The 12354-nt window shown below is 33.8% G+C and overlaps 1 long non-coding RNA gene across 1 annotated transcript in view; it reads right to left on the bottom strand.

The window, feature by feature from the left end:
- Positions 1 to 7628: 7628 nt before the first annotated feature.
- The window catches only part of LOC125610713, a 138441-nt gene continuing 133715 nt past the window's right edge, over positions 7629 to 12354 (bottom strand). The window contains exon 9 of the long non-coding RNA XR_007340714.1: positions 7629 to 10749. This is a non-coding gene — a long non-coding RNA (uncharacterized LOC125610713). The remainder of the gene's footprint in view (positions 10750 to 12354) is intronic.

Genomic DNA, 12354 nt, shown 5'->3' with positions numbered 1-12354 from the left:
AGAAGGAAAATCCACCCAACAAGGTTTTTGTTGTTGTTTTGTTTTGTTTTTAATAACATAGGCTCAGTTTTGGTCACAGAAGCAGAGTGAAATCATTATTTACTTCAACAAATAGTTTCAATGACTTACCTAATATCACTGGCATTTTAAAATGCTGCACCAAAATAAGAGCAAATTATTAAAGCCTGAGTTTGTGTTGTTTTAACAAATTCAGGTGGACCATATTTCCAATAATGTTTCTCAATAAATTAATTAGCCTCTAATTGGCCAATGTATTATGGTTAGCTGTTAATTTAATTATAAGCATGCACATTAATACAATAGTAAAAATTCTGTTCCCATAACTTCATACAGAGGTTTGGCAAAAATTACAAGATAAGAGAATTAATTATTAAAGTACAAAATATAGATGACCTAAGTCAAATTATAAAAAGGAAAAGAAAAGAAAAGAATAAATAGAACATCCAATAATAAATCTATTTTCATATTGAAATTAAGTTATTACAATACAATGAGACTAGTCGCAAGGTGGAAGTATGGAAAGTTATTTTTCTAAAATATTAAACCATCAGTGGAAGGAAAATATATATATGCTAGACTATAAATCAAGCTAGAAATTTCTGTATGATTTTTGGCCAAAGGTATAGAGTAAACATTATAATAACTAACTTCTTTTATCTTTGGGGATTTAGAGAAAACAGCACAAGAATAGCAGAAACTTTGACTCATTAAAAGATTTATCAATTACTACCAGTCCATGTACTCTGCACACTATCTGCTGTTCAGCTCAAATACACACAAAATTATCCAGCACTGAAAGTAGTTATTGAAATTCTAATCAAACACTTTTGCATCCCATAAACTTGACCAACTTGAAGCAAAGAAAATATCAAAAGTCTAAAATCTCATCTGCATGAAATTATCCCTAAAATTTTCCAAAAAAAAAAAAAAAAGAGAAAATAACATTTTATCAGTAAGGGGTTATCTCATGCAATAGGATCTCTTTACCCACATTCTCAAAATTTTATCTTACTTAAAAACTGGCGTTAATTTACCTGAATTATTATTTTTTCATGCAAACCTATATTTAATGGGAATCAATGAAAGTGAATTTCCCTCTTTAATCTTTTGAAATTGTGTCTACCTTTTCTATTTCTATCTCAGCACCTACAAATGATAAAGGACTCAACTCTTTATTTACATTTATACTTCCTTCACAATGTATCAGCTTCTTGAATACAGGGACAATGCTCTGGCCATTTTCATTCCCACTGCCTAGCCTCATACACAGTAGGCATCTAGTAAGTATTTATTAGGTGAATATGTGTAGTAACAGATTTCACATTATACTTTAGTGAACTTTATCAACATTCTTCACTCTGACCATCAAGCATTTCTGCCAGGCTCCATATTCATTTTAAAGGAAAATCCTTCTGATTGAATTTTATATTTAAAGATCAGGCTATTCATTCATGAGAAGCAATTGTCACTTAGAACAAATTTTAAAACCTTAACTATTGTTATAGTACTTACAAATTTACTTACTACTTTTATATTCAGTAAGTTAACCACATGCACGGCACCATATTGGTACATGTTAGTGCTAGCACTATAATGTTAATGTGTAAGTTGTGCATCAGTACCCACAGGAGATTAGTCCCAGGACTTCAAGAATACCAAAATCCAATGCTTAAGTCCATAAAAAACATAGTATTTATATATACCAAGCATATATGTCCTGTGTACTTTAAATTATCTCTAGATTACTTATAATACTTAATACAATGTAAATGCCATGTAATAATTAGATATTGTACTGTATTTTTTAGGGATAAAGAAAATAATTTAAAAGTTCACCCATGTTCAGTACAGATAACACCTTTTTAAAAATATTTTTTAAGCCATGGTTGGTGGAATCTGTATTACCCACAAATACAGTGGGCTGACTCTACTATCCTCAAAAAACAGTTTCTCACCATAATTCAGTTTTTTTGGTAAGTTAAAATTTTTGTGATTAGACTTCTATAGTTATGTATAAAGTACTATTTTTTCTGAGTATAAAAGTAGAAACAGGAACAGAACTCTTGTAGTGTAAGAGGCAACCCAATAGTAGATTTTCTCCCTAAAAGTAGTATTTCTAAAGCTTTGTTCTAACTCTAAATCTCCATAAATAATTAATAATAATAATGTTACACATTGGAGGCAAAGTATCAGAGGATATTGCTGAAATTTGCACAATTTTTCAGCAAGAGTTACTGAACCAAATTGTCTTTTAATTTGGGAAAACACAAAGTAGGAATAGTAAGAGAAAAAATATGCATTAAGCTTTAAGAATAGTTTTCTGGAAAAATAAAAAAAAAGAATCACTAATCTTTGGAATAGAACAAAATCAAAAGACATATATAAATGTGAATTTTCCTGGGAAAAGAATCAGCTAAAATTCCTATTTTAAATGATTTATCAGTTTCCTATTTCCTGTGCATAATTTTAGTAGAGAACATAAACCAGCCTGCTCTTCCACACTGCTCCCTGCCTCTGAGCAAGGTCAGTGCTCCTCCTAGCAATAGACCAAGTCAGAGAAAAAGAAGCATTGTATTCAGAAGTGAAATGAAATAGTGTGTGACTCATCCAGAATAGAAATCTTCAGTGAATAAGTCAGTATTCTTTACATTAGAAATTAATGTTATGTCTGGCCCTCCAAACAGTCATATATTAAATTAAATTGCCAAATCCTAATAAGTCAACTTGTTCATTGAAGAAAGGGAATTGGGAAGGTGAAAGAAAAAACCAACACCTGTTGAGAACCTACATTTTCATAAGTTTTCACAAACATTCTTGGTGAATGCTCATGTTTTCTGAAGGTAGGTACATTTCTTAATTATCAATGATAAAAATGAGGTTCATGCAGCCAAATTATCATCCCAAGTTGCCCAGAGACAATACAGAGAAAACTCAGGTCAAGACCTGTCTGAATCTAAGAATCTTTCTCTTTCCATGAGTAAATGAAAGTCCCATCCAGCTGGAGGAAGCAAGGAAATGTAGAAAGATCGATAGCCCATTTGTGATCAAATATTTTGGTTAAGGTTGATACTGATGGAGGTAGAGTTCAGGGAAGAATGAAAAATCTACCACATTTCTTTCTAATCTCACTATGGATTTTGGATTTCAGGTCTATAGTGGATACAGAGTGAGCAAGATAAGAAAACAAGTTGTTTAACATTAAGTCTGGTTTCAATGTGAATCTAAAGAGCTGTATTTGAAGCCCAGTGAGAAGTTAAAAATATCCAGGTCAGAATGAAAAGGAAGCAACTTCTTGGGTAGTAAAGTATGTGAAAGCTAGATGTTATATTTAGTTAAAATATATGAGTCAGAAGCAATGAGTGAGGCATGCATTCTTAATAGATTTGAACATGAGATGTCTGATTTGTGATATTTCTTCATACTTACATAAATTGCATAATGATTTCAGTGGCTGGGAATGACCCATGAGTATGCCTCTGGTCAAAAAAATTTTTTTCTGCTTTTCTTTTATGGAAAGGAAAGAAAGTTCTCATTGAAAGGCTACTCTTTGGGCCCCTGTATTTATCTTTTCATTATTTCTTTAATAATGCCTCTTTTTGCTATCTCATCAAATACAGTTGAGTATATTCGGAATAGTTAAAAGCACAGCTAAATTTGACATCATTAGGAAATCTTTGGAGGCAAACTACACACTGATGCTACCCTGCCATTACCCACTCATAAAGTGTCATTTCTATTCAGCTGTTCCTTCCTGGAGACTGACAGCATGCAACCGAAGGCCAATGGCAACCCCATCTTTCCTGAGAAGGTCCATTGAAAGATATACTGACTAGCATTAATTTAATAAGACTATACAGGGAACACTTAAAGAAAGTTACTCAGAAATAATGACCAGTCTTGATGGATAGGATCCATCAGTCTTGACGGATATAAGGTCCTTTAGGTGACAGGTCTAAAGAGGCTGCCTCCCAGTGCAACAACTCTGGAAATACAGAACCTATGATCCAGAACTGGAATGTGGTGAGTGTGTTCTCCCCCCAAAATAAAACACAACCCCCTACCTTGTGCCTAGTAGCAAGCAAGTATTCAACTCTCTCCCAAGACATGTCCCCAAATAGAACTAGACTCTCAGGATCCCTGAGGGAGTCTGCAAGTTTCTTACCTTTGTTAGCAGAGCTCACATTGGGATCAGGTCTTGACAAGTGATGGAAACAACCACTCTGCAAAACAGACAAGCTCAGGACCTAGATTGATAATGAAGATGAGATGGATGTCTGAGTAGCAGAGAAGATGCTCAGCACTAACCTCATGACAATAACCAAGCACTTGAGGGACACACAGGGTATACAACCCAAAGCAAGTGGGATAGCTGGCTGAAATACAAAAGACTTATTTCCTCAAAAGAATAGGAATGAAAGTCAGACAGGAAATAAAAACATCTGATCACTGTTTATTGATCTTTTTCAAAAGTTACCTGAGCCTATTTTATGTCAAGCACTCATCAAAAGAGTGAGATGGTGGTAAAGTTCAAGGAAACTTAGACCATTTGGCTGTGTGTATAATGAGGCTCTGGTTCACAGAAAGGATGTTTTTTAGAGGAAAGGAAATAATTGTTTAATTTTTATTTATATATGAAAGCAAAATGCATTACAATTCTTATTACATATATAGAGCACAGTTTTTCATACCTCTGGTTGTATACATAGTATATTCACACCCATTCATGTTTTCATACATTTACTTTGGATAATAATGACCGTCACATTCCATCATTATTAATTACCCCATGCCCCCTCCCATCCCCTCCAACCCCTCTGCCTGATCTAGAGATTGTTTATTCCTCCCATGCTCCCTCTCCCTATCCCGCTATGAATCAGCCTCCTTATATCAAAAGGAGGATGTTTTCATAAGAGGTACAGTAAGAGTTCCACTAAACTTTAAGCTAGTTGGTTTGAACTCCTTGTCCCAGTAAACCAGCAAGCACAAGCAGTTATATTACTGGGAGTGGGAATTATCTTGACTCATCGGGAGAAAATAGAAATGCTGTTATATAATGGGAGCATAGAGGAATGTGTTTCATCCATTGGGGCATAATTCTCTCTGGTCCACTTATAGCCCTAAATGGGAAAAGGGAATGGGGATTTTCAGATACGCTGACCCTGAGAGGTTTCCTCAACAAATCCTATGGCACTGAATTTATTTCTAGTGGTATATGTCCATAATCTAAGGTAGTCACAGAATAAAAAGCAGAAAGAAGAAGGGTAAAGGAAAGGCAAAGTGGTAGCAGAATCTGAATGGAAGCTTTATTGATTTTGTGACCTTTGAGAAACCATCTGCAGAAGGTAAGAGAGTAAGCCATCAGAGGGAAGAACATTCTAGACACTGAAAGCAGTGATAAAGGAAGAAGTGTTCTTTGTATGTTTAAGCTATATGGAGTAAGCTGGAGCAAAGTGAGCAAGGATAAAGAATTTTAGGGAACAAAGGCAGAGAGATAACGGGGAGCCAGATCCTGAATATCTTGTGAGATTCTAAAATTATCATCTGAAATTATACAAGTAATATTTATATGAAGAATATGAAATTTATTATCTATTGGAAGATTGAACAATGTAATGATATGCTGCAACTTTGATGTCAACAGGTTGCTAATGAGCTTGGGAAGGTAATGCAAGAGTGAAGGCTGGAATACCCATTAACTAATGAGGTTCTTACAGTCATATGAATAGAGGGTGATAGTGGCATGGGCAAAAAATCTGGAAAGAAAAGAATTTTGTGGCAGAGAAAAGGTTAGAGTACAGCCTGAAGATCTGAAGTGTAAGTTCCAATGGAAATAACCAGAGACCCTAATTCTCCCTCTGGGGCAACATTGCTCCAGGTATAATAAAAGAAGAGCTAAGCAACTGGCCAGTTCCTCTCTCTTGAAACTAGCAGAGATCCATATTACTCTGCCCATTGACTACATGTCTTTTTAGGTGAATCAATGGAAATCTTCTCTCCTAGAACCCAATTATCACTCTTCCACATGATCCTATTTGAATCCTATTCAGACTGGAATGCCCCCCTCAAATATTACATCTTTAGTGAGCCTCCTTCAACACAATGGCTAGATTGCTCTCTTTTTCCTCTGACTTCTTCTAGCATTTTATAAAAAACATATTTTCCTTTAGTATCCACACTACCTTTTTTATGAAATTATTTACCAAACAGTGAATGAGAACATATTTTGTGCTAGGCTCTATATTAGATGGTAGACCCTTTGATAGACTTATCATGTGCCATGGACATGGCAGACCCTTGAATAAATATAGGAATGTAGAGCTTGGCTAAAGAAGCAAGCAGAACTTAAGTTTGCTAATTTTTAAACAAATTCTCTCTCCCGTAACTCAATATCTAATGTCTTTCCTCTATAGATATGTCAAATTAGATTTTTTAAATATGCCATAAAATAATAAATGTACATCAATTTGGATAATTGCATCTACTTCATGCATCAATTTTTTAGAGTAAGGCAATTCACGCCAACTAAACACCTTTTAAACCACTTAGTTTATATAAGGATGAATCATGCTTATGTTAATTCAGTTGTCTTTTTCTGTAGCTTCTGGGGAAAAAAAAAAAAACAGTGTAATTAAAATACTGAGGTACAATAGAAATAATTCCTGCATCCACTTATTTTGACTCCATTCTTCTCAATTTTTTGAGAATCGTTTTATCTTCACTTTCTTAAAACATCAGAGGAAAAAATCTTCTAAGGAAATAATATCATTTGTCAATGAGTGTTCACCAGATTTCAGGTATTCTGTGTATATTAGATCATTATACAATCCATTTGATAGCTAATGTTTTTCACACTGGATATGTTGAAGAACTAGTCTAGAGACTGAGTAATTTTCTTAAGATCATATAGCTAATAAATGACAAAACTTGAAACAACTTCATATTTATACTCTTTTATTTGTAAATATGAAATTCCATAGATCTACTTTTATGATTCTTAGGAAATAAATCTTTCTACATTGTAAGTAACAGGAAATTCTCATTAAAAATTAGCTAGTTCCTTTTCTTAAATTTTTTCCTAGCCCTAAAACTAAAAACATTTGGAAGATGTTACCTTTGGATTAGTACTTTTGAGGAGAAATTGAAAACAATAAATCAAAACAAAACTTGTTTTATGCAAAACATTTTAATTACATTAAGTTACTAAAAGCATACATATCAAGTGAGGCTGATTTCTATGGAGAACAAATATGAAATTAGGACTATCTGTCTTAAAACAAAACAAAACAAAAAAATACAACTAAAAGGAATACCACCAACCCTCAAAAATAAATGATTACGTTTTTTTCATGGAAAAGAGAACAGGTGTGCACAACTAATTCATTTATTTTAATTAATTAACTTATAGCAACTTAATGAGAACTCTTAATCATTATATAAAAGGAATTTTAAGGGTTGGGGATGTGGCTCAAGCGGTAGCGTGCTCGCCTGGCACGCGTGCGGCCGGGGTTCGATCCTCAGCACCACATACCAACAAAGTTGTTGTGTCTGCCGATAACTAAAAAAATAAATAAATATTTTTTAAAAAAAGGAATTTTAAAAGCATTTTGTATTGAAATTTTGAGAACTCATCTTAATGAAAAACGAATGATATGAAATACTCTGCAATTGGTAGAGTTATAAGAGGTTATAAGAAATTTACACAGTTTTATATTAAAAAGCAAATATACTAGAATTGATATCAGTAATGGTTATTATTTTTACAAATTTTCATATGTTAGAGGAAAATCTGAGACTAACTAAACTAATTCTCCCCATTGTACTTATAATAAAAAATAAAAAACAGAGTTGAAGGATCTTGCTCAAGGTCACAGATGTACCTACTAGTTTAGCAAGAATTAGATCAGAATCCTCCTAGAATGGAATTGCCCACAGACAGTATCTGTTAGTTTTGATGGACTCAAACAAGACTCAAAGGATCATTCATATTATGAGTCATTCATATTATAACTCCAATATTTCAAGTTTAAATACATGTATAATTTTTCATTCTGGGTCCATGCACTCAATTTGAATTTAGAAACCTTAGAATCCTTGACTTTCATTTCATTGTTATTAATGTGGAAATTTTTGTTTATCTTCCCCTGGGGACACTAAGGTTCCAGTGTCAGTTCTGTTTCTAGGACTGTGCCTTCAGCAGAGTAAAAGGAGATCTCAAGTCCTGAGGTCTGACCCACAGGAGGCCAGTATTGCTTTGAGTTCTTTGTAGTCACTCCCCAAACCCATCCTGCTGTGTTCCAGCCTTCTTCAGCGATGCTAACATCCTTCCTCAGAGCTAGACTCCAGTTTGCAGGTTATGATTGAGGCCCACTGATCTGAGTCTATCATTCTTGCTCCACTTAACTATATTTCTGAATATCACTCCTAATTTCTAACCTGGCCCCTAACAAGTTAAATTCTTCTGGGGTCTGAAATCAAGCTACTGATTCTGAGGTACTTATTTCTAGATGAATATCATTCTCTCATCTCTACAATCAGAGATTTGAAAGAAATTATTTCTGAAGTCCTTGAAATCCCAAAGACTATGATTTTTTCCAAAGGCCCACCATTTATCCAACCACTAACTTTTCTCTGAAATTTAGATCCCTACTAAAAAATCTGTTTCATTGTTTCAGCCACCTATCTTGGTCCTCCTTTGCTGTTGGAGACAAAATTATAATAGAAACAAAGAAATATATCAAAATTACAATGCGAGTCTTTGACAATTGTGAATTAACATAAGATTTGTGAATTTCTTTGTACCATGTGGAAAAAGAATGAGTTTCATTATTGTTATGGAATTATAATTTCTTCCATTTTGACATCTGTATTAGAAATACCTGAGCCCTAAGGGGGAAAATCTAATTAAAATTTATATGTTATCAATAATAGAAATAGTTTCAAAAAATAATGACCTTGCTAATTGCAGCATAAATACCATATACTTTACAGTTTCCTCTAATATAAAGTTTTATCAAGCACCAAGGATACATTGGAGTTTTGAAATTAGTTTGGTACAAGGAATGAGGACTATTAGAAAGCATTAAGATCACTCTTTATATCTCCCAGACCTTATTAGAGGGTGAGACACTCTCTCTCTCCCTGATGCATTCAGCATAAGAATATGACTTACTTTAAAGAAGAAAGCGCTGGAGTGTGACCATAGTTGCCTTTGGGGGTGAAGGTTAGGGGGAGTGTATAAAATGAAAATCTACTAATAAACTGACAAATAATTGAATCCATTATCCTCAATTTCCTTCTTCTAGATCCTCCATGAAGGCTTGAGGAAGTGACCCTATTATGTTATTGACATTCATGTTCAGAAACTCCATTCAGCTATAATGGAAAAGCCAACAAGTGAAAACTCAGAAAGAAACCCTGGATCAGAAAAGGATTTTAAAATATTTAAATTGCTTTCCAGGTCACCATTAATTAAAAAAAAAAAAAAACAAATTTTTTTTGAGGTAATACATAGCTCAGGGGAAATTCTATTTTAGGATTTTCAGGGTACTGGTCAGAGAAGTTTAAAGAATTTTAATTCTCTAGGTTCATCAAATCAAGTTAAATAGCATTTTATAAACTAAAAGCACCTTCATGTACTTAAATTATTTGAGTCTTTCAAAAATTGTTTGAGGTAAATATTATTAGTGTTTCCATTTTATATATGAATAAAAGGGCTTCCAGGAATTTCAATGAGTGATTCATAGAAATGCCACATTAGTAAATAGAACAGCATTAAATTTTCTGACTCTTTATCATAATAATGTAATTAAATTAAAGAAAATACATTATTCAAGTTGTAGGTTTTCATAAAATTTTAATCAGGTTGAGGAAATTCCCCTTTTCCTCAGATTTTGATGGGTTTCATTATGAATAGATGTTAAATTTTGCCTGATTCTTTTTCTGAATTGAGGTAGTAATGTGACTTTTTCTCTTTTTACCTGTTAGACTGATTTATTAGATTGATTGCGTTGAGAATATTAAAATGAATTAGCATTATTTGAATAAACTTCATTTGAAATAATGCTTTTAATTTTTATATATTGATGCACTTCATTTGCTTATATTTTGTTAAAGATTTTATACCTGTCATCCTGAGGAATACTGGTCTTTACTTTTCTTATAATGAACCTATTTGGCGTTGGTGTCAGGACTATACTGACTTCACAAAACAAGTTGGGCTGTTTTTTCTTCCTCTTTGCTATGAAAGTTCTTATGTCTAGAAAAAATAGTGAATGAAGGGACTGGGGAAATAGTTCAGTTGGTAGAATGTTTGCCTAGCATGCACAAATCCCTGGTTTCAATTTCCAGAACCACCAAATAATAATAACAACAACAACAACAACAATAACATTTCTAAATTTTCTGTAGGGTATAATGGTTTGCATTTAGAGTGAGGAAAACAATCACCTTTAAAAGATAAAAATGGGCCAGTTATGTTACTATAACTGTGGCATTAGTTTCCACCAGTATTCTATAATTTCTATGAGCTATCATCCCACATCATTGTATTTTTTCATAAAACTGATCTGTTTCCTTAGATAGCTCCCAAATATCCTCCAATAAGCCTCCTTTTTTCCTTTGGAAATCAAGCCTCCATAGCTCAGAATGTGACAGAGGTTCCCCTCCAGAGACAGGAGAAGGCCAAGACATGATGTTTCCAAGTCAGTCCTTCCAAATCCTGGAAATGAACTGCATCAAAGCACAGAACTCAGAATAAGTGATTCAGAAACCAACTGGCTGCTTTGACATGTTTCAAGCAAGACAATAAAACCATTCAACAATTTTACCACAAACAGGCAGCATTGACCTTGGATAAAAGCCATAATGATGACCAGAAATAATTTCAGCTGCCATCAGCAACATTATATATTCATGAAGTTATGTTTATTTGTTCTCTGCATCAAAGACACTTACAAATTAACCAAGTACTTAAGTTGTCTTTGCCCTCTTTGACATCAGCATGAGCAGCAACAATACGCATTTCACATCTTTTAACTACACAGAAAAGAGCTAGTTTATAAAATATGATGATGAAACTTGTCTTTCTCCTCCTACACTCCCCATTATCCACTGAGCCCTGCAGATACTTCTCACAGTTTTCAATGTATTTGTTGTAAACATTTCTTGACCTTAGTTAACTCTAGATGCAAGATCCACTCAAACATAGAAGAAAAATGAGAAGAGAAAGACAAAAAAAAAAAAAACCCATCTTACACGTTTAGCTAGAAGGAGGCAAATGCCCTGCCACAAAACACAATTTTGTGTGTAAAGTTCTCTCTTCTCATTATAAATGTGGAATTTCAAAACAAAGGAACACAGCAAAGTAAGTGTCCCCAGAGAAGCAGGCAGGCAGGGTTCCAAAAGACTGTGAGAGGACATTTTCTTTATTGAATTCCTCCCAGTTCAAGGTCTGCCCTTCAGTTATACAGAGTAAGAAAGTTATCAGATCGGAGAGAAGAGAATAGTCCACATTAACCAAGCTTACAGAGAATAATATGTAAAATTATCAATTCATAATCAACAATGAAAACCATAGCAATCATTCAGGATCACATGACCAGGACATTCTAAAGCTTTTGAGTGGTTCTTCATTGATACTAAAGCATAATCATAAAAGTTCTTGGAGATAAGGGACTTAAAGAAAAGAGGTTTGCCTAGGTGATCTGTATAGTGAACACCTCAGCACATTTAAGATAACTAACCTTATGTGCTCATATGTCCTGCAGGGATTGTTTGTGAACTTGGTCATTCCACTATTTGATCAACATTTTCTTTTCTAAATCTGGATCCCTGCTGGGATTTGTACCAAATATTTTAAGAGTAGTTTCAGTTTACTCTGGTTTATCATAGTAGATTTTTGTTAAACTCTCAGGGATTGATCAGATTATTAAAAACTAACTTTAAAAATTAATACTTTGAAAATATGTGCACACACACAACACACATACTTTGTGCTATATCATAGAGTGTATCACAGAACTTACTTGTTCAATTAAGCAGGACTTTATTCTATCCTTCTCTTCTTACTCAACGCCTAAGATATTTTTCCACTCTATGCTAGAATTCATATCACAATCCTGGCATACATTATCTGTTTATTTGTTGAAAAGAATAAGTAGAGTGACATCATTTCCAAAAGTGAGCCCCCTATTAAGAAAAAGGAAGACTTTGGGTAAATCTTAAGCACTCAGCAGCATGCATGCAGGTGGCATAGTGAAGGAAGATAGGAAATAGATGTAGGCCTCAGAGGGAAAAGGCTGGGAATCTCAAAGATATGTTTTCACTACTTAAAAT

Source organism: Marmota marmota, unplaced genomic scaffold, assembly GCF_001458135.2.
Source record: "Marmota marmota marmota unplaced genomic scaffold, marMar, whole genome shotgun sequence".
Taxonomy (NCBI): Eukaryota; Metazoa; Chordata; class Mammalia; order Rodentia; family Sciuridae; genus Marmota; species Marmota marmota.
Note: the sequence above shows the minus strand (reverse complement) of the source record. Positions and strands in the feature narration are given on the sequence as shown.